This window comes from Sorghum bicolor, chromosome 7 (assembly GCF_000003195.3).
Source record: "Sorghum bicolor cultivar BTx623 chromosome 7, Sorghum_bicolor_NCBIv3, whole genome shotgun sequence".
Taxonomy (NCBI): domain Eukaryota; kingdom Viridiplantae; phylum Streptophyta; class Magnoliopsida; order Poales; family Poaceae; genus Sorghum; species Sorghum bicolor.
Window position 1 is genome coordinate 40,179,704 of NC_012876.2, and position 22,460 is coordinate 40,202,163.

General features: G+C 44.8%; 1 protein-coding gene across 1 annotated transcript in view; it reads left to right on the top strand.

Annotated features, from left to right (window-relative positions):
• LOC8069898 overlaps positions 1-22,460 on the top strand; it is a 70,917-nt gene that overhangs the window by 41,207 nt on the left and 7,250 nt on the right. The window lies entirely within an intron of this gene.

The window sequence follows — 22,460 nt, forward strand, 5'->3', positions numbered from 1 at the left end:
GGAAGGAGGAGACTACCGATGCTATGATTGAACTTGCTGGATCGGCAGTTTGCTCGTGTATGTCAGCCGATGTATCTTCTGGCTGAGGTTCTTCCGACTGGAGTTCTTTTGCGTGAGCTTCTTCCTGCGACTGAGGAGGAGATGGTGCTTGTTGCATCTGGACTTCTAGAGAGGAAGGAGAAGATTCCACTGGGATTGGAGACACTGGGGAAGAGAAGGAGTTGCTGTCCTTTGGCGCTTTGTTTGTGGTTGGGTGCTCTTGGAGCCTTTCCTCTTCGCCTGGCTGGACTAGGGGGCATCGGCACTTGTGCTTTTGGTCTTTGCCGATGTGCTGGTATGCTGATACAACAATGAGGAGTTTGTGAGTACAAATGTGATGTGCATGAGAATGGAATCGGTAAAGAAATTTGAAGATTTACCTTAAAGGCTTGTGCCAAAGCAGAGGCAGCTACCGATGGAGATGTTTTTGTCCGCTTGGTAGTAACTTTCTTGAGACGTACACCCCGATGCATTATAGCAGCCAAAGTAGGAGCATTGTTGCCGATCGAAGAGATTGGACCTAATGGAAAAAGGTCGATCGGCTTGCCACTCCTGCTGACCGATGGGGGAATGTTATCAACCTGTAATATAACACAGAAAGTGAGTTACCGATGGAAATAAAAGTGAAAGGATTGAGTCATCGGTTTGGAAATACTTACAATGTTATCGGGAACTTTGTACTGGGGGTCCATCATGCCGCGGTACGTAAGAGCCGATTTGCAGAATAAATGCTCCTTCCATTCCTCCCGCCATTGTTTGTACGCCTGGGTAATGAACAGGGCCGGAATCCACTCTGATAAATCTGCATTTGTATCGGCGTTTGGTGGCAGTTGGGCTACTCGGGTCCACTCGAGGAGACTAGTGATGATTTCTTTGGGTTTTATCACATCGGCATAACAGAGTGCAATCGGCAGCTGACCGAAAGCTAGTTGACGGGCTAGTGCTGATGGATTATAAAACTCATAAGTCTGTTTGGAGGCTTTCCCACTACCAAAGAAGTTTACTGGTATAGCCCTAGGAGTGATCAGTGCCATCATCACGTCGTGATCCTTGTTGAGAGCGTCATTGAACGGGTGAAAAACCAAAGGGAACATGGTGTCTGGATCTTCATAAGGCATCCATGCTCGCTGTTCTCTGGTCAGGCCTTCGTACAGGGTCTGGAAGAATCAGCTGACCTGGTCTGCATTGCCACCTGTACCAGGTAGGACTATGACAGCCTCGCCAAAGTTCAAAGGAGGGCGAGTTGCCAATTCTTCTTCATCCAATTCCTAATTCTCGGCTATATCTCTGGGGAAGCGCTGTGCGAAGAGGTCAAACTCAAGACGCTTATGCATGTGGAGGCTAAGCCACATGTTGATAAACCACCAGGGACCCCCTAAGTTGCCGATGGGCTGGCCGAGTAGGAGTTTTCTCGCTACTTGATGAAGGAGGTGGTAGACAGCGCCAAGCAGGTACCGGCCGAGGGGAAATCGGCCACCATTAGCTAATTTCTCTGCTACCGATAAGTAGATAGAAGTTGGTCCTACCGATCGACCATAGAACACGAATTTGTCCAGACACATCTTCAGAAAGGTGGTTTGCTCCTTTATGTTGACAGGCCCCGTTTTATGGTACTTCTGCATATACCTAGACCAGCCGCCGATAGAGCGGGTTTCCAGTTTGGCACTAGGCGTGGTGTCAAATAGGTGACTACTATCGGTAGTGGATATATCTAAGCCAGTGAGCATAAGCACATCGGCAAGAGTGGGGGAAGCAGGGCCATGGCCGAAGACAAAGGCGTTAAGTGTGTCTGACCAGAAATATGATGCAGCAATCAGCAGTGATTCATTCCTATGCATATCGGCAAGGGACAACCTGATGCATTGATCCAGTTTTCGCTCACCCCACTGAACCTCATTAGAATGGCTGACCCTCAAAAACCAATCCTTCCCTCCCTTGATAGGACTGGGCCAAGAACGGAAGGCATCTTTCCACAGATCTAAAGAAAAGTTCTCGGCTCTGAAGGGGATTCTGTTGGTTTCTGCGTTGATTAGATCGGTAGGATCTGGGTTCCCTAACGGGCCGAGACATTGGAGGTGTGGCTGATCGGTAGGAATGACTATTTTATTGGACAAATCCTAGAGGTTTTTAGGGATAAAAAGGAACAAAAGAAGAAGAGGGAGAATGTTCAGTAAAATAGATTGCGGATGAACAAGGATGTGGTAAAGGTACAAGAGGTAGGGTGATGAACTGACCTCAGGAACGGCGAAATTAATGGCCATCTCTTCGCGAGGAAGACGATTGAAGGCTTTAAGGTTGGTGGAGAAAAGCCTTCGCTGGAGTTCTTGGAGTTCTTGAACAGCGCCGCCGCCAGAAAGGTGGAATTGGGGCTGTGGAATGATGCGATGGAGAAGGAGTACTCGAGAAGGAACTATTTATAAGACAAAACGGGCAAGGGTAAATCTGACTTTTCTCTTCGCCGTATCCGTATAATTCGAGGATACTCATGTGGATATGGTAACTATTCGCACGGTGATCAAGGGATTGCGCAGGTGATTTGATAGGAGGCGGTCATAATCTAGAGATATTTCACTGTGCGGGATTTCCTGGTCGGTCCATCGGCAGCGCCTTGTAACTGTAATATTGCCGATGGGCGAGTAAAGTAGAGATGTTCGTTTGGGAGGTTGAGGAATTCAAGGATTCTGCGGAAGAATCTGCGCATCGCTATTGTCAGGACTAAAGTATTCGAGTTATCACCTTTGCCGATAGTAAGGTCAAACCGGGTGGCACGCCTTAACGTTTAAATCGGGTATTAGCCCTTTGTGTTTGCAGATCCACCTTTTGCATCAACACATCTTTTGGCACGCCCAGTGGGACCAGAATCAGTATCAAGATCAACATGTCAACTACTGAGTTCGATCAGGAGAACGTCATCCCCGTGACGAAAGCCAATCTCAAGGATGAGCAGAAGCAAGCCATTGCGAAAGCCATGGAAGACTATAAGCAGCAATGTTTGAGGTCCTTCAGCATCAACAGGAGCGGCGAAGTAATCTAGAAGGAAGCACTGCCGATGCCTCGGCAGGTTACTTTCGACGCTAATCCTGGTAAACTTCAAGACATGGTTGATAATGCTATTAACCGTGCCTTGATCAATCAAGTTGGTGTGTTGTCCAATACAGTTTTCAATGACGTGGCTAGAACTTTCAAAGAAGGACAATTGCCACCAAATTATGCGGGCCCTGCCTATCATCAGCCAGGATCGCTAGTGGTTACGGCTCCATCGGCTGCTACGGCCGCTGTAGGCATGGAAACTACTACGCCCCCAAGCACGCTAGGAGTTTCTAATGCGCAATCGGCAATGTCGGGATCTGTTCCTCCTAATTAGTGGGGTTTCGGTATGCCCTCGGAATACTCGTTGAGGGCACCTGGCACATGGCAGGCAGCTGACATGAGAGGCAAGGCTCCTATGGCATCGGCACCTCCGAATATGCCGATGAACCAGAGTCCCCAGTATACTACAACTACTACTGCCAGGCCTTACACTGAGAATTCTCAAGCTCCAACATTCCAGATGCCTAATACATCGGCAGATTCAATGCCGATGCAACAGAGGTTTATGACTCAGCCGGGGTATGTCAACTCAATGATGATACCCAACTACCAGACATCGGCAGGGTCCATGCCGATGAATAGTGGATGGCTTGGGCAGCAAGTCTTTCCACAAACGCCCCAACAGAATCATCAGGTTACAGGGTATCAACAAGGCCAAATCTACCCTGGATTCCAGAACCAAGGGGTGGTCAACCAGCCAATGAATCTCGGCCAACAGTTTGGTGGTCAACATCCTAGTGGTTAGCAGATCGGCGGTCAGCAGGTTGGTGGCCAGATGATTAACCAAATGTTCCATGCAGACCGCGCACCGCACAGGCACGTGGAAGCCTATCAGCAGATGCCAGATCCGCAACCGCCTCATCGGCAAGATGCCGATGCTTATTGGGCCGATAAGATTGCTAAAGTCATTAGAGACCAATTTGGGATAAACCCAAAGTCAACACTTACTCTTATCGGACACCGTATCCTCCTGCATATGATTTAATCCCACTTCCAAATCCGTACAAAGTGCTGGATTTCACTAAGTTTTCTGGGCAGGATGATACATCAACCATGGAGCACGTGAACAGGTTCATCATTCAGTGTGGAGAAGCTGCTAACAGGGACGAGTTAAGGGTTCGCTTGTTCTCGTCATCATTATCCGAATCGGCTTTCACTTGGTTTATATAATTACCTCCCAATTCAGTGATTACTTGGGCCGATCTGGAGAAGCAATTCCACAAGTACTTCTTTTCTGGGTTCCATGAGATGAAGATCACCGATTTGGTCAAATTGAAGCAACGCAATGATGAATCGGTTGAAGGTTTTGTGCAAAGAATACGGGAGGTCAAGAACAAATGCTATAGTCTGGTTTTGGATGATCTACAGCTAGCCGATTTGGCTTTCCAGGGTTTATTGCCACATATCAGGGACAAGTATGCATCTCAAGAGTTTGAAAGCTTAAGTCACTTGGTGCAATGAATTTCTGACCAAGATATCAAGCCTTTTGAGCCCAAGAGAGCATGGAATAAAAAGGTGTCCTTTGTCGATGAAGCAGCAAGCTCAGATTCTGATGAGGAACCAGTCATCGGTTTGGCAGAATAGGTGAAAAACAAAAAGCCGATGTCTTGTCCTTTTGGGCACAAAGAGCCAAAGAAGTTCGCATTTGACATCACAAAGCCGATAGGATATTTGACTTTCTACTTCAGGAAGGTCAGATCAAATTGTCACCCAATCATGTAATCCCATCGGCTGAAGAATTAAAGAAGATGAAGTATTGCAAATGGCACAATGCAACTTCTCATAGCACCAATGAGTGCAAAGTTTTTAGACAACAGCTGCAATCGGCTATAGAATCTGGAAGGATTAAGTTCGATAGCTCCAAAGCTCAGAGGCCGATGAAGATTGATCAACATCCTTTCCCAACAAACATGCTGGATGCAAAAGGAAAGGCCAAGGTCTTGACATCGGAATTGGCTGAAAGAAGTGCATCTGTGGACCCTCAGCATCAGATTACCCCTGCCGATGCAAAAGGGAAAGGCTTAATCCAAGAAGGAAATAGCTCAGGAAGGCCTCCCCGATCTGGTATTGTTATAACCCATAGAAGGCCTCGGGAGACTTGGCAGCAACGCGAGGATCGGTATCGGCGCTAGCAAGAAGACTATTATTGGGAAGAAGAAAGACGCCGGCAAGAGTGGAATCGGCATAGGGATCATTGGAATTGTCCATTCTTCATCCATTGTTGGGAGGAAAATATCAAGCTCCCTATTGTCAGAGACTGCCCAGAATGTAATGGTTATGATCAGTATGAAAGATCAAATCGGCAGTATCAAAACACTAACCGCCGGTTTGGCGGGCCGATTAGGGGAAAAGCGTTTGTTCATGATCGGCTAGGGGGCAGGCTCAGTGTGCACGACAGACTTGGTGATCGTGTCGAATATTTTCCCAGGAACCAGGAAGAACTTGAAGAGATGGCTAATGCACGAGTTCCCGATGAGTTCATATTTTGCAGGGATGCTAATACTTATCGGATGGAGTCAAGGGAACATCATCGTCCATCGGTAAGGCAGCAACAACTTCCTCCATGGTGTCCAGAGGAGTTGACTAGGACACAGAAAAGGAGGCTACAGCGCGAAAGACGGGAAGAGTTGAGCAAGGGCGAGAACTCTGGCCAATCTGGGGATCAACAATCATCAGATCCTAAGGGAAAAGGGCCATCGGCAGATGTCAACATGGTATTTATGTTGCCAATAGAATTCCTTGCGCCGACCAGTGATGATGAGTTGGAATTTTCCGACCAAATAGCTCAGTTGGCTCTGGACCCGATGACAGCTATCTTCAAAAAGCCTGCCGATGATGAAAGGCAACATCTCAAGGCTCTGTTTGTCAAAGGAAAAGTGGATGGTCAGCTGATGACCAAGATTCTAATTGATGGTGGAGCTGCTATCAACATCATGCCATATACAGTGTATCGGAAGCTTGGAAAAGGGGATCAAGATTTGACCAAGACCGATATGATGTTAAAAGACTTCGAGGGCAACGTGTCTCTGCTTAAGGGAGCGATATGCGTTGAGTTGACCATCGGTAGCAAAACCTTGCCGACAACCTTCTTCGTGATCAGTGGAAAAGGTGCTTATAACTTGCTATTGGGAAGAGATTGGATTCATGCCAATTGTTGCATCCCGTCTACAATGCACCAGTGCTTGGTCCAGTGGGTAGGGGACAAGATTGAGATTGTCCCGGGAGATTCTTCATATGTCATTGCATCGGCAGAAGCAGACACCTATGAAAGGACAAGATGTATTTCAGGAGAAGATTGGGAAAAGGATTTCCTCAAAGTTGCCGATTGTGAAATTCCACCGATCCAAGCAGTCGGTTCTAATGAAGGTTTTTAATGGATAGGTTCGCCGATGATGGAAAATTAGGCCAGGGATTCACATCGGCCGATGATTTAGTAGAAGTAGATATAGGTAGCGGTGATAAGCCTAGACCTACTTTCATTAGTGCTAAGTTAAGTTCTGAATGTAAGCAACAGTTAACTGATTTGTTAAAGGAATATAAAGATTGCTTTGCTTGGGATTACACTGAGATGCCTGGTTTAGACCGATCAATTGTTGAACATCGGTTGCCTATCAAGTCTGGATTTCGGCCACATCAACAGCCAGCTCGCCGATGTAATCCTAATATTCTTCCTGATATTAAGGCCGAAATAACCAAACTTATTGAAGCTAAATTTATTCGGCAGTGTCGGTATGCTGAGTGGATTTCCAATGTGGTTCCAGTCTACAAGAAAAATGGGAAGCTTCGGGTTTGCATTGATTTCAGGAATCTCAATAAAGCTACGCCGATGGATGGCTACCCAATGCCGGTTGCCGATCTACTAGTTGATGCTGCGGTTGGGCATCGGATCATCAGCTTTATGGATGGTAATGCAGGATACAATCAAATATTCATGGCTGAAGAAGATATTCCAAAGACTGCATTTAGGTGTCCTGGTCATGTTGGATTGTTTGAATGGATAGTCAAGACCTTTGGCTTGAAAAATGCTGGTGCTACTTATCAGAGGGCTATGAATTTTATATTCCATGAGTTCATCGGCAAGCTGGTGGAAATTTATATTGATGATGTGGTGGTCAAGTCTGGAGATTTTGCAAGACATCTTGCCAACTTGCGAAAAGTATTGGAATGCACAAGGAAGCATGGTTTAAAGATGAATCCCAATAAGTGTGCATTTGGTGTATCGGCAGGATAGTTTCTTGGTTTCATGGTGCATCAGAGAGGGATTGAGATTAGCCGAAGATCCATTGATGCTATCAACAAAATAGTTGCTCCTACTAACAAGACTGAGCTCCAGTCTTTGATCGGCAAGGTAAATCTTATCAGAAGGTTTATATCCAATTTGTCTGGTCAAATTCGTGCTTTCAGTCCTTTACTTAAGTTGAAAGCCGATCAAGAGTTTGTCTGGGGGAAAGAGCAACAATTGGCCTTGGATGAAATCAAGAATTATTTGGTAAATCCTCTAGTTCTGATTCCACCCCAGCAATGGAAGCCCTTCAGATTGTATTTGTCTACCGATGGGATGGTCATCGGTTCGGCTTTAATTCAAGAATTTGAAGGGAAGGAGCGTGTGATTTACTATTTAAGCAGAAGATTGATTGATGCTGAGACCTGGTATTCGGCCATTCAAAAGTTATGTTTATGTCTCTATTTCTCATGTATTAAGTTGAGACATTATTTGTTATCGGCCGAATGCACTGTTATATGCAAAGATGATGTGGTCCGATATATGTTGTCTATGCCGATTATGAGTGGTAGAATCGGCAAATGGATTTTGGCACTATCAGAGTTCGATTTGTGTTATGAGTCGGCTAAGGCGGTTAAGGGACAAATTATGGCCGATTTTGTAACTCAGCATTGTGGTACAGTGGAGACTTTGGAAATTGTACCTTGGACGCTCTTCTTTGATGGATCCACGTGTGATCGGGGGCAGGAATCGGCATCGTGTTAATTTCCCCTCGGGGAAGGAAGTATGAATTTTCCTTGCCAATTGTTGCCACGTCAACAAATAATCAAGCTGAGTATCAAGCTCTGATAAAGGGGTTGGAATTACTAAGGGAAGTTCATGCTGATGCTGTTGAAATCTTCGGGGATTCTATGCTAGTTATAAATTAGTTGGCTAGAAGCTTTGAATGTCGAAGTGAAGTCCTCATAACTTATCACAAATGGAGTATGCAGCTATTAAAGGAATTCAAGGATTTCCGACTAGGGTATGTTCCTCGATTGCATAATGAAGAGGCCAATCGGTTGGCTCAGCATGCCTCAGGTTATCAGCCCATGATAAATGCAGTCTCGGCAATCGGTGCCGATGATTGGAGAAAATAAATCATTGATTATTTAAAGGATCCATCCAAGAAAGTAGAGAGGCATGTTCGGTTTCAAGCCACCAAGTATGTGCTCCTCGAAGAGAAATTATATTATCGAACTATTGATGGGATTCTTCTCAAGTGTCTAGGTGATGATGAGGCTAGGAGTTTGATGGGAGAAATCCATGAGGGGGTGTGTGGAGCACATCAGTCGGCATATAAGATGAAGTGGATGATCAGAAGAAACAGGTATCATTGGCCAACTATACTTGAGGATTGCTTTAAGTATTTCAAAGGGTGTTAAGGATGTCAAAACTTTGGCAATGTTCAAAGGTCACCCGCATCGGCTATGAATCCTATCATCAAGCCTTGGCCGTTCCGGGGATGGGCTATCGATTTGATCGGCCAAATATATCCGCCATCCAGCAAAGGACATAAGTTTATTTTGGTTGCCACCGATTATTTTACTAAGTGGGTTGAAGCTATTCCTTTGAAGAAAGTTACATCGGCCAATATGATCGACTTTGTGAAAGAACACATTATTTACCGATTTGGAATTCCTCAAACAATTACTACCGACCAGGGTACTATGTTTACATCAGGAGAATTTGATGAATTCGCAATCGGTATGGGAATTAAAGTATTAAAATCTTCTCCTTATTATGCTCAAGCTAATGGGCAGGCCGAGGCATCTAACAAGGGAATTATCAAGCTTATTAAACGGAAGATTGAAGAAAATCCTAAGAGGTGGCATATATTGTTATGTGAAGCTTTATGGTCATATCGGATGGCTTGTCATGGATCGACCAAAGTTTCACCTTATCAGTTGGTGTATGGGCATAATGCAGTGTTACCTTGGGAAATTAAGACTGGGTCTAGACGACTATCGTTTCAAGATCAATTGGCTGCCGATGATTATGTTACTTTGATGACAGACGAGGTGGATGATCTAGCAGGGCATCGGCTGAAGGCTTTGATGAGCATAGAAGAGAATAAGAAGAGAGTTGCTAGATGGTATGATAAAAAAGTGAAGGCTAAAGAGTTTGCCGATGGAGACTTGGTATGGAAACTAATCTTACCGATCAGGACTAAAAGTTCAAAATTCGGAAAATGGTCTCCCAATTGGGAGGGTCCCTATTGGATAAGTCGATCGGCTCCTGGTAACGCCTATATTTTAGAAACTCTTGAAGGAGTTGAGTTTCCCAGGGCATTAAATGGCAAATATCTAAAGAAATACTACCCAAGTATATGGGTCGATGCATAGAGGTTTTAGTGCCGATAACATTCCTATCGGCTGGACCAAAGTGTATCGGGGGTAAAACTCAGTGTTTTAAAAAGGAACCGATAACAGTCCTATCGGCTAGACCAAAATATCAGAGTGGGGCATATTGCCGATGAAGAGTTCACATGTCTAACAGCGCCTGGATCGCCGATATAGCACACAGACGGATCTGGTTGGCTTCTTCCATTACTTTCACATCATCATCGGCAGAGCCTTCCACTGGCTTCAATTTCTTCTTCATCTGCAGTGCCGTGCGGGCTTGGATATTTCGCTCTTGCTCAAGAAGCTTGATTGTCTCAGGCAGTTGGCTTTCTTCTCGTCGGGCTCGGGACAAGGCTTCTTCTACCTGTTTGAGTTCTGCCAATAGAACTTCTCTTCTCGCCGATAGATCAGAAATATTTTGTTCCAATACATCTCATGAGGATGTCAGGATGCCGATGCTCTTGTGTTTCTCATCGGCAAGGAGTTTTACCTTCATCATCTCCTCAGAGAGCTGGGCATGAGCAGCTCTATCGGCAAGACGTTGGGCAGCCCTCTGGTACTGCAGCTGACGGCTCTCTAGATGTGCAGCTTGAAAAAGAACTTCTTCAGCATCGGCAGGAATTTGGCCTCTGAGGGTTTTGAACAAAGCCTTGGCCAGATCGGAATCATCAACCAATTGGGCTGTGTCTTGATGAAGGAGGGCCGATAATTCTTCCAACTTCGCCCTGATTTCTGCCGATGTAATTCCAACTGGTCGGGAAGAACTTGTCTCCTCGCCTTCATCTTCAGAGATGTCGATGGCAAAGGAGAACAAGCTGTCAGGAGAGTCCTGTTCCTGAAAAGAAAGTGAAGTAAGTTATTTTATGGACAAGTATTGATAGATAATACAACTAGAGATTGGGTGACTTACTTGTTTCAAGGCAATTTCTCGCCTCTGACTAGAAGATGCCGATGGGACCACGGGCTGATCGGCTGGAGTTGCCGATGGGACTATGTCAGCTGAAAGATTAACAGAAGTGATTATAAGACAGGAAAAGTAGGTTCATCGGCAATAATTTAATAAAAGGTATGTTACCTTAAGGAGGAGCGGTACTTGTTTGGAAGGAGGAGACTACCGATGCTATGATTGAACTTGCTGGATCGGCAGTTTGCTCGTGTATGTCAGCCGATGTATCTTCTGGCTAAGGTTCTTCTGACTGGAGTTCTTCTGCGTGAGCTTCTTCCTACGGCTGAGGAGGAGATGGTGCTTGTTGCATCTGGACTTCTGGAGAGGAAGGAGAAGATTCCATTGGGATTGGAGACACTGGGGGAAGAGAAGGAGTTGCTGTGCTTTGGCGCTTTGTTTGTGGTTGGGTGCTCTTGGAGCCTTTCCTCTTCGCCTGGCTGGACTGGGGGGCATCGGCACTAGTGCTTCTGGTCTTTGCCGATGCACCGGTATGCTGATACAACAATGAGGAGTTTGTGAGTACAAATGTGATAGGCATGAGAATGGAATCGGTAAAGAAATTTGAAGATTTACCTTAAATGCTTGTGCCAAAGTAGAGGCAGCTACCAATGGGGATGTTTTTGTCCGCTTGGTAGTAACTTTCTTGAGACGTACACCCCGATGCATTACAACAGCCAAAGTAGGAGCATTGTTGCCGATCGAAGGGATTGGACCTAATGGAAAAAGGTCGATCAGCTTGCCACTCCTGCTGACCGATGGGGGAATGTTATCAACCTGTAATATAACACAGAAAGTGAGTTACCGATGGAAATAGAAGTGAAAGGATTGAGTCATCGGTTTGGAAATACTTACAATGTTATTGGGAACTTTGTACTGGGGGTCGATCATGCCGCTGTATGTAAGAGCCGATTTGCAGAATAAATGCTCCTTCCATTCCTCCCACCATTGTTTGTACGCCTGGGTAATGAAGAGGGCCGGAATCCACTCTGATAAATCTGCATTTGTATCGGCGTTTGGTGGCAGTTGGGCTACTCGGGTCCACTTGAGGAGACTAGTGATGATTTCTGTGGGTTTTATCACATCGGCATAACAGAGTGCAATCGGCAGCTGACCGAAAGCTAGTTGACGGGCTAGTGCTGATGGATTATAAAACTCATAAGTCTGGTTGGAGGCTTTCCCACTGCCAAAGAAGTTTACTGGTATAGCACTGGGAGTGATCAGTGCCATCATCACGTCGTGATCCTTGTTGAGAGCGTCATTGAACGGGTGAAAAACCAAAGGGAACATGGTGTCTGGATCTTCATAAGGCATCCATGCTCGCTGTTCTCTGATCACGCCTTCGTACAGGGTCTGGAAGAATCGGCTGACCTGGTCTGCATTGCCACCTGTACCAGGTAGGACTATGACAGCCTCGCCAAAGTTCAAAGGAGGGCGAGTTGCCGATTCTTCTTCATCCAATTCATAATTCTCGGCTATATCTCTGGGGAAGCGCTGTGCGAAGAGGTCAAACTCAAGACGCTTATGCATGTGGAGGCTAAGCCACATGTTGATAAACCACCAGGGACCCCCTAAGTTGCCGATGGGCTGGCCGAGTAGGAGTTTTCTGGCTACTTGATGAAGGAGGTGGTAGACAGCGCCAAGCAGGTACCGGACGAGGGGAAATCGGCCACCATTAGCTAATTTCTCTGCTGCCGATAAGTAGACAGAAGTTGGTCCTGCCGATCGACCATAGAACACGAATTTGTCCTGACACATGTTCAGAAAGGTGGTTTGCTCCTTTATGTTGACAGGCCCCATTTTACGGTACTTCTGAATGTACCCAGACCAGCCGCCGATAGAGCGGGTTTCCACTTTGGCACTAGGCGTGGTGTCAAATAGGTGACTACTATCGACAGTGGATATATCTAAGCCAGTGAGCATAAGCACATCGGCAAGAGTGGGGGAAGCAGGGCCATGGCTGAAGACAAAGGCGTTAAGTGTGTCTGACCAGAAATATGATGCAGCAATCAGCAGTGATTCATTCCTATGCATATCGGCAAGGGACAACCTGATGCATTGATCCAGTTTTCGCTCACCCCACTGAACCTCATTAGAATGGCTGACCCTCAAAAACCAATCCTTCCCTCCCTTGGTAGGACTGGGCCAAGAACGGAAGGCATCTTTCCACAGATCTAAAGAAAAGTTCTCGGCTCTGAAGGGGATTCTGTTGGTTTCTGCGTTGATTAGATCGGTAGGATCTGGGTTCCCTAACGGGCCGAGACATTGGAGGTGTGGCTGATCGGTAGGAATGACGATTTTATTGGACAAATCCTAGAGATTTTTAGGGATAAAAAGGAACAAAAGAAGAAGAGGGAGAATGTTCAGTAAAATAGATTGTGGATGAACAAGGATGTGGTAAAGGTACAAGAGGTAGGGTGATGAACTGACCTCAGGAACGGCGAAGTTAATGGCCATCTCTTCGCGAGGAAGACGATTGAAGGCTTTAAGGTTGGTGCAGAAAAGCCTTCGCTGGAGTTCTTGGAGTTCTTGAACAGCGCCGCCGCCAGAAAGGTGGAATTGGGGCTGTGGAATGATGCGATGGAGAAGGAGTACCCGAGAAGGAACTATTTATAAGACAAAACGGGCAAGGGTAAATTTGACTTTTCTCTTCGCCGTATCCGTAAAATCCGAGGATACTCAGGTGGATATGGTTACTGTTCGCACGGTGATCAAGGGATTGCGCAGGTGATTTGATAGGAGGCGGTCATAATCTAGAGATATTTCACTGTGCGGGATTTCCTGGTCGGTCCATCGGCAGCGCCTTGTAACGGTAATATTGCCGATGGGCAAGTAAAGTAGAGATGTCCGTTTGGGAGGTTGAGGAATTCGAGGATTCTGCGGAAGAATCGGGCCAAGGTTGTTCAGATTTAGGCTGTCGGTTGCCAAGTTGGGAGAATTAATTGCAGGAAGGCATCATTACTGCAGAGAATTTTGGAGCATTAATGATTTCATACACCGAAATTGGGGGCATGTGTTGACACCGTTTTTGGACACGTACCCAGGATCGGTAGAAGTGAAGATCGGCAAGATAGGGCAACAGTAACTGGTCTGCCGGAGAGTTGCCGATGAGGGTGGTTGCCGATGAAGGGACAGCTGAATGCAGTTAAGTCTATGGGTGATGACGTGTTTATGCCGATGGTCAGTATGAACCTGTGCCGATGGCTATGATGAGGGGTCTGCCGATGATTCAGAAGAAGAACCTGAAGGTTGCCGATTGGCCTGTGGTGGTGTCCCAGTTTGTCACGAGAAGATAGTTTTATGTTTTCCTTAGTTATTTAAATCGTTTTGTATACAGATTCTGTTTAATTTGGAATTCGAGTTCTGGTTGTGTCTGATTGTAGCTCTTTGAGCAGGGTATAAATGTAGACCCTAGGGCCTTGTAATAAGACATCTATCAATCAATCAAACACAAGTTTTTTTACTCATATTCCAGCATTTTTCGACGACTTCGTCATACTTTTTTCCTTTTACTACGAGTTCTTAGGAATTCGTCGACTTAAGCTCGGTGTATTCTCAAGTTCCGCGTGAATACCTCTTGGCCGTGACATCCGGGCGCATCGCTGTTGTCAGGACTAAAGTATTCGAGTTATCACCTTTGCCGATAGTAAGGTCAAATCGGCTGGCACGCCTTAACGTTTAAATCGGGTATTAGCCCTTTGTGTTTGCAGATCCACCTTTTGCATCAACAGCTGCCAAGATCAGTTTCTACATCAAAGGGAGGAAGGAGACGTTTTCCTTCAAGAACAAGACTACTCAAATCCCAGATCAATCCAGACGTGAATCAAGGAAGAGGACCAACAGGAGGAACAGGAACAAGCAAGTATGGACCGAGTCAGCTAAGATGGTCATAGCAGTTCAAGGAGGTCAAGATCATCAACTTAAGTCACCGTTTCTAACCAAGAAGGACGACCCAGGAATGCCAAGCATCTATTGCTCCATAAATGGATACAACTTCTACAAGATGACTTGTGACACCGGATCAGGCGTCAACATAATGGCCGCAGTCACCTATCGGCTCTTGTTCGGAACCATGCCCCTAAAACCAACATACATTCAGCTCCAGATGGCAGATCAAACATTTCGAGAGGTTAAAGGAATAGTAACTGATGTCCCTGTCAAAATAGACGATCATTTTATCTACACAGACTTTCAGGTTATTAACATGGAAGAAGACGAGTATGATCCACCCATCACCCTTGGAAGACCTTTCCTCAGCACTGTTAAAGCAATCATCTACATTGGAACCGGAGAAGTTCATATGCACTTCCCCAACGAGAAGGAACACCGCTATTTTACTGACCCTAACTATATGGTTGAAGAATCTAAGCAGGTCAGAAATCGACGCAACCGCAACCAGAGGAGGGAAATCATCTAGGATGGATTGGCAGACTATGAAGGAGAAGTTGTAAGGTGAGAAGACATACAGTTTAAACAGAATTATCCAAAGGAGACCGTAGCACCGAGTCTGGTGATCTTCTATACATGAAGAGGAGGCGGCCGGAAGTACCGACTACGCCACCCAACGAATCCCAGGACAATTGAGAAAATGGAGAGTCCCGTTCGGAGGACTTAAAAACACCGAACGCCTTGCTGAGAGGTAAACTTCGTAGTTATCTTTTCCTTTCAATTATTTAAATAGTTTACTTAGTTAATTATGTTCATACTATCCAAAAAAATAAAAATGTTAAAAAATAGTAAGCCCCATGTGAGTATACGAGTGGCATAAAACCCATAAGTACATTCACTGTGGTGGCATAAAAATAAAATAAAAATTTCATTTCTACTTTATAAAATGGAAAATATAAAAATAGCGAATAATATTGAGGAGACTCAACATGATAAAGGCTAGATACTTATGCTAACACTTAATCAGTTCCACAAAGCTTTGTTGTCTATTTGAGCTCCACAGAATTTAAGAATCGAGAAGACTAGCAGACGGAGGACATTCTAATCGCTGTCAAGATACTGCCGACTTTCAAATACACCTCTGCCACCTGCTAGCTACATCAGAAGAAATTACATCAAAATCCAGCTTGGGGGAGAGCACCCTCATTTATCCCGCTAAGTATTTCTATCTTTATACTTATACTATATTAAAATATACATTACTATGGAAAACTAAATAAAGATTTTATGCTTATATATATATGTCTTTTGCTTAGTGTGTTTAATAAATAAATAAAGTGGCTATGCTAATCTGAATCTTAATAATAAAACTCTAGCATGGATATGATGAATAGTTGCTCTGCCTAATTTCTAAATTTGAAGTTCTCTCTCAAGTTTAGACATAACTGTTATAATTTAAAGCTTGCTCTAAACCTAAACTTGTGGGATGAAAACTTGATCTGAAGTCTAAGTTGTTAACGGATATGATATGGGAAGGTTGAGCTTCTGTTTATCTGTTCCTAGAGATGCTAGAATTCTGGAGAATTTTATCTTTTAAAATCTTTAAAATATTACATGATGAGTTCCTATATGATGAGAGTTTAAATTCCTACCACAGCCATATATACATGCTTGCTAGATTTTGAGCCACACATTTACTTTTTACTGCTTATGAGCATTGAGTGTGGTCAAGTTGTGTAGACCCTTAGGAGCTTGTCATGTGGTTAAATCAAGATTCACTTGCACGTTCATTCACATATGCTGCTTCTACTCTGGAAGTACCATCCACATATATCCATCCATTTCCATCTCCAGAACCACCCAAAAATATTCTACTCCTAATCCGGGAGAGAATAACCAAAAATATTTCTGTTTTTTCCCCTATGAAATAAATGCTAAAGTTATCTTGTTACTACCACTTGCTATATTATCTCAAGAGATGAGTGCTCTAAAAAAAGTATACGAGGAAATAAAAAGGGGCAAGTGCCCGGAACCTCGAAAGAAAAGAAAGAGTGAGACGAGAGGTAAAAATGGACAAGTGTCCGACAGTAGAATTTGGGGTACAAGATACCCACCTGAGGGAAAAGAAAAAGAAGAGCATCTCATTCTCCTTCACAAAGTTTCAGAGAGCAAGGAAGGTATGTATCCCCTCAAAGAGCAAAAGTAGAATTAGACTTTCACCATTGTTATCACCATCATCACCATACACCATTGATTCGCCACACATGCACATCTTGATTTGACTTATTGATTTGTTTCTTTGGATCCATGGTTTGACTATACAATATATGTCTTGTAAGTATGTATACTTTATCTCCCACCTATGAGCTCTAGATATTAAAGCCTTATTAGAGTAGGGTGAGAGAGAAGACAATGTCACTATGCTTTATACCATAAATACTACATATTTTGAGAGAAGGCATATACCATCACTGCCTTGGTAAGGATCCAGAAATACCACAAAAGAGAGATATAAGAGAGTCATATAAGGAATCTCTGAGTTTTATTTGAAAATCTGCAAAAACTCCAGAGCTATAGCTGATCAAGAATAAGAGACATGGCACTTGACTAGACTGTTCTATCTTTTAACTACTCAAGACGGAAGAGACGGTTACAAGTCCCATGGTGAAAGGTAAAGTAAGTAAGTTTTAAGTCTTGATAGTTTACTCTAACTCAGAGATGAGATCCTATTTAAAATCATGTGTACCGTCAATTTTTAAAAGTATTGCAACAACTTTTGATTCATCACTGAAATTATCCTTGCTCAGGGACGAGCAAGAGGTAAGCTTGGGGGAGTTTGTTGACGGTCCTTAAGTATCAAATTTAATTAACAAATAAACAAAGAAAAGGATCCAAATGCAATCAACATCTAGACTTAGGGTTTTATCTGACAGAATTCCACGAGTTTTGGTGTTTATCCATTTCTGTAGGGGGTTATCAGGAAATAAGGAAGAAAGGCCCACATGTCGGGATTACATTGAGATATAAACGTGCCGTGCAATTATCTTACATCTAGAAGACTCCAGAAGCCACGGGAAGGAAGCGGAGGCCGAACGGGGCCAGGCACTGGGCGCCCGCCCAGTTGACCTGGGCGCCCGCCCCCTCCTGGAGTCCAAACAGGACTCTCTTTCGGGAAAGATCTCCACCGACCTAAAGGATCAAGGATAACCGTTCAATTAATGTCGGTTTCATCCGACGGCCCGTATTCACTGGGAAGGACTATATAACGAGACCCCCTGGCCCCTAGAGGAGGAGAGCTCAGACCCCTAATTTATTATTCATCTTGGGAGAAGAAGCCTCTGATCAAGCCTTAGAGCCACCACACCAATTAGATCTCTAGTTTAGTATAGCTACATAGGAATAGAACTAGAAGGAGTCAATCTTCGATTGGTTTCCGGATCTGTCAAGAGGATTCTTGATAATTCTCTATTGTTCTTCAATTGTTCATCTTTGTTCTTTAATATTATGAATATGACTTTGTTCTACTTTAATATATTGATTATGACTTTAGTCTACTTGTTTATATTCGCAATTATATTGTTCTTAATTTATCATAGTTATATACTTGGCTTAGTTAGATTGGAATTATATACATGTTTAGGATCGTATAGCATTTATCCATCTGTACAGTGGATAAATGATAAGTATTGTGTAGGCGTGGTGCCTATACTGTATTTATCTGCGATTGTACCCTATATGCCAGATCGCGGGGTAGTTCGTGGTAGTGACAGCTCCATTGATTCTTATATAGTCCCCCTCTCGTGTATAGGGCTGGCAGAGCAACATTATTACAGGAGAGTGATTGCGATGTTTCTCATATTCCTTGATAATATCACTATGCATGGGCGTAGTCCTGTCTCGCAATGATTGCCAAGTATACTTGCACTAACTATGATATGCTAGACTTTATAGTTAAGAATAACTTAGGAAATATTCTTGTAGTTCGTCCTAATTCCATGCTAATGACTTGCTAGAATATCTATTGAGGTGCTTATCATATTTATATGTGCTAAGTTATGCTGATCAGATTAATTATCTTTGTCACCATTCATATTTTATCTATCTTTTATGTGACACTTATCCCTATATGAAAGAGATAGATAAATGCTCTCAATTATACAAGCAATGATAGATACTCAATCCTATATTCCATTCTATAATCAACATTGATGTTTAGCAATCCCTTCCCAGTGGTAAAAATATAAATAACGATACCTAGAATACTTCCCGGTTAAAATGCTACATCGGTATTAATCTGTGCGCTTGCAGATCTTATTTATTATTTATTTTGAAGAGCAATTGCATATTTCAATACCGCGTCTCTCATGTCATGCTGGGGATGACAACTTGGCTTAAGTGGTATGAGGGATAGGTTTGGCATTTTTGGCGCCGTTATCAGAATTAGAAAACTAAGTCTACTTTTGGTAGTGACGTTAAGAATGCCCAACAATGGCCATCCCTCCAAATCTAGTAGTGCTATCAAGGTCAACTATACATGGCTATGCAGCCCGTGGCCCGGTGGCACGGCCCATGGCTCTGCGATTTGGCACGGCCGAAGCACGGCCCGAGGGACCAGGTTGTACCTAGGCCACCACCTAGGCACACGTCACATAATGTAGTTGTGACTTATTGAAAGCCCAAGTTTGGTTTTGGTAATTAATGACAACAAGTTGCTAATGCCTTGTGTTTAAGTGATTTGAGTTAGGCATAGAAACACATGTGATGAAGGTGCATGGTGGCATGGAAAGGTGGCCACATGATCACAAAGGGATGAAGCACGAAGTCAAGATCATGGTGATAGACGAGGAGCAAAGTTATCAAGGCAAAGGTATAAACATAGGGTTTTACTTGCCGGTCTAAGATGAGTAGAGAAGTGATTGACCGGGTTTAGGATAGATAGCCGACTATCAAGAGGGGAAATCACGGTCATCTATCGAATCAAGTGCTACTAGGTCTACATCTTGAGCATATACATTAGGATCTAGTAAAGTGCTAACCTTACTCCTTTGGTTAAAATGTTTGTGAAAAGCTAACACACTTGCACTTTGATGGTGGACACTTGTTGGTGTTAGCACTTTTGCAAAGGAGGTGGTTTTCCTAGGGTGGAGAGGGGCGTGGGTTCCTCTCTCCGTCCCGCCTCGCAAGCTCGGCGGGATTCAGCGCTTTTGAGAAAATTAAGTGCATATTTTATATTGCGCCAATGGGAAATTTGGAGAAGTCGCGGGAGTGTTTTCTCACTGAGAAACTCTCACCGGACGCTGGGTGCAGAGGCACCGGACGCTAGCCTCAGAGTCCGGTGTGCTTGACCCTACTAGGGTTGAGCACTGGACGCACTCTGAGAGCGTCTGGTGGTTACCGTCCGGTGTGAGGAGGTTTTGCAACCCTCTCTGCGCATGGGTCCGGTGAGCACCGGACGCTACCGGTGCTTAGCGTCCGGTGACCCGCAGGTTTGCGGAACTCTCTGCGCATGAGTCCGGTGTGCACCGGATGCGTCCGGTGTGGACCTGCAGAGCGTCCGGTGATCCACAGGTGACCGTTAGGATTTGACACGCGAGATTCAGGACGCACACGTGGCCAACTCCAGTGCACCGGACGCAGGGAGTCGAGTGTCCGGTGCTCACTTAGTAGCGTCCGGTGCTCCCGATTTCAGCCCAGTGAAAACTGCCAACGGCTAGTTTCTTTGAGGGGCTTATAAATAGAAGGTGGCCGGCTTTGGGAGGCTCCCTGTTGCACATTTGATTACTTGAGAGATACATTGAGCTAGAGAACACTCCCTCCACTCATCTCCTTGCTTGATTGCTAATCCTAGTGAGATTGAGTGAGATTCAAGTGCATTGCTTTGAGAGTTGCATTAAGTGGCACTTGATTCTTGAGTTTGCTGTGGACTTCTTGTTACTCTTCGGTGTTTCCCGACGCCCTAGACGGCTTGGAGCAGCGGTGGTGTTGAGCTCGTGATTGGAGATTGTTTCGAGCCTCACCAAGTGATTTGTGAGGGGTTCTTGAGCCTTCCCCGCGGGAGATCGCAATTGGCTACTCTAGTGGATTGCTCGTGGCTTGGAGGATCCCCATCTTGTGGGTGGATGTGCGGCACCCGCTGAGGGTTTGGCTTTGGATTGCCAATTAGCTCGTGATCCATCAAGTGGGCGTATTGCCACAACGAGGAGTAGCTTGCCGGGAAGCAAGTGAACCTCGGTAAAAAATCTTGTGTCATCTCTTGCCGAGGTCTCTCTTGTGATTGTGCATGTGATTGATTGGATATATTTCTACTCTACAATATCGGTATAACAATCACTCCCCTCTCCTTTACCTTTGTGCATACCTTGCTAGTTGTGTAGCTTGTTTAGCTTAGCTATCTTGTTTAGGAGTGTAGCAAGCTTCTAGTTGTGCTTTCTTGTTGTAACTAGCGTTTAGCTTTCTTGCTAGACTTGTGTAGGTGGCTTGCATAGCTTAGTTGTGCTAGTGCTAGAATAGCTTCGCCTTTTGTTTTACTAATCAACTTGTCTAGTTGAAGTTTGTAGAATTTTTAAATAGGCTATTCACCCCCCCTCTAGCCATTTGGACCTTTCACTTATATATATGTGTGTATCATTAATTATTATACTAGTGAAAATGATGAATTATTGGTGAAAATAATGAAATGTTTTAGAATTTGGTGAAAATATTATTGAAAATGAGCTGTTGTCGGCTTGATAGGCCGTGGGCCAGCACAGCACAATGTGTTTGATGGGCCAACACGACACAAAAACTACGGGCCGTGCCTTGGGCCGGAGGCCACGCATGAAACCCGTAGAGGCACGGCCCGCTAGGCATGATTGCCCGTAACGACCTGACGAATTGTGGCACGGCACGACCCATCGAACATATATAAGGTCAACTACATCTAAAGCAAGCAAGGATGGGTAGGCTAGGGGTGGTGGAGCTCACGAGTAGGCGTTGGTCGCTGGTGGTGCCTGCCTGCTTTGCGAGCGGCGCCTGCTTCTTCGACGCCATGGCTGGATCCACACCTCCTTGTGTTTCCTCGTAACATGCCGAGGATGGAACCACCACAGCCCTAGCCGGGTTCACCAGCATGCACATTGGCATGACCTTCCATGGTGTCAATCGGTTGGGGATGGAGGGCTTCGGGATGTCCTCCTGACTAGTGGAAAACGGCAGCGGCGGTGCCCACAGCCACCACATATGATATTGTCTGTGCCTAGTAGGCCCTCCTGCTGTTCTATGGGCTCCCACGATGCAACATGCTCCCATGCAGGAGGTTTTGCTGTCCCTGCGTGCTCCAATTTGGTGACACTTGCCTTCCACGCCATCAATTCTCCAATTTTCATTTCACTTCTCGGTAGCTGACACGTGACGGATTCAAAGCAACCAGTGTCCTATGTTTCTATTCTTCTGCACACATGGGAGTGGAAAACAGCTATTGGTGTTCGGGTTGACCACCAACAATCATTTTTGTAAGTCCTTAGATTTGACACTGGTGGCGGTCGTACCATTCTCTTGAGCCTGGTGCCGCCTACATCAAATCTGCGGCTCAAGACTACATATCATCGAAGACATAGGCCGATCAAATAGTCGAGGGGAGCACCGGCTATCCTATTGGAGTGCGAGAACAAGTATCGTAGATGTTTATATCGTGGCCACTTCTCGTGGGCCCGGTGTCCCCAATGAGCCTCACGCCTTTGACGGGAGCATCACCTATGTCTATAGATGCAGTTTAGTAGTAGATTGTACTTGACTGTGCTTTGTAATCTAGGCATTCTTTTCCCACATTGGTGCACTACACTTTAATGTTATATATTAAAAGTTGTTGTAAAAAAACAACGATATCAACATGCTTAACCAATCACATTTGTTTGTC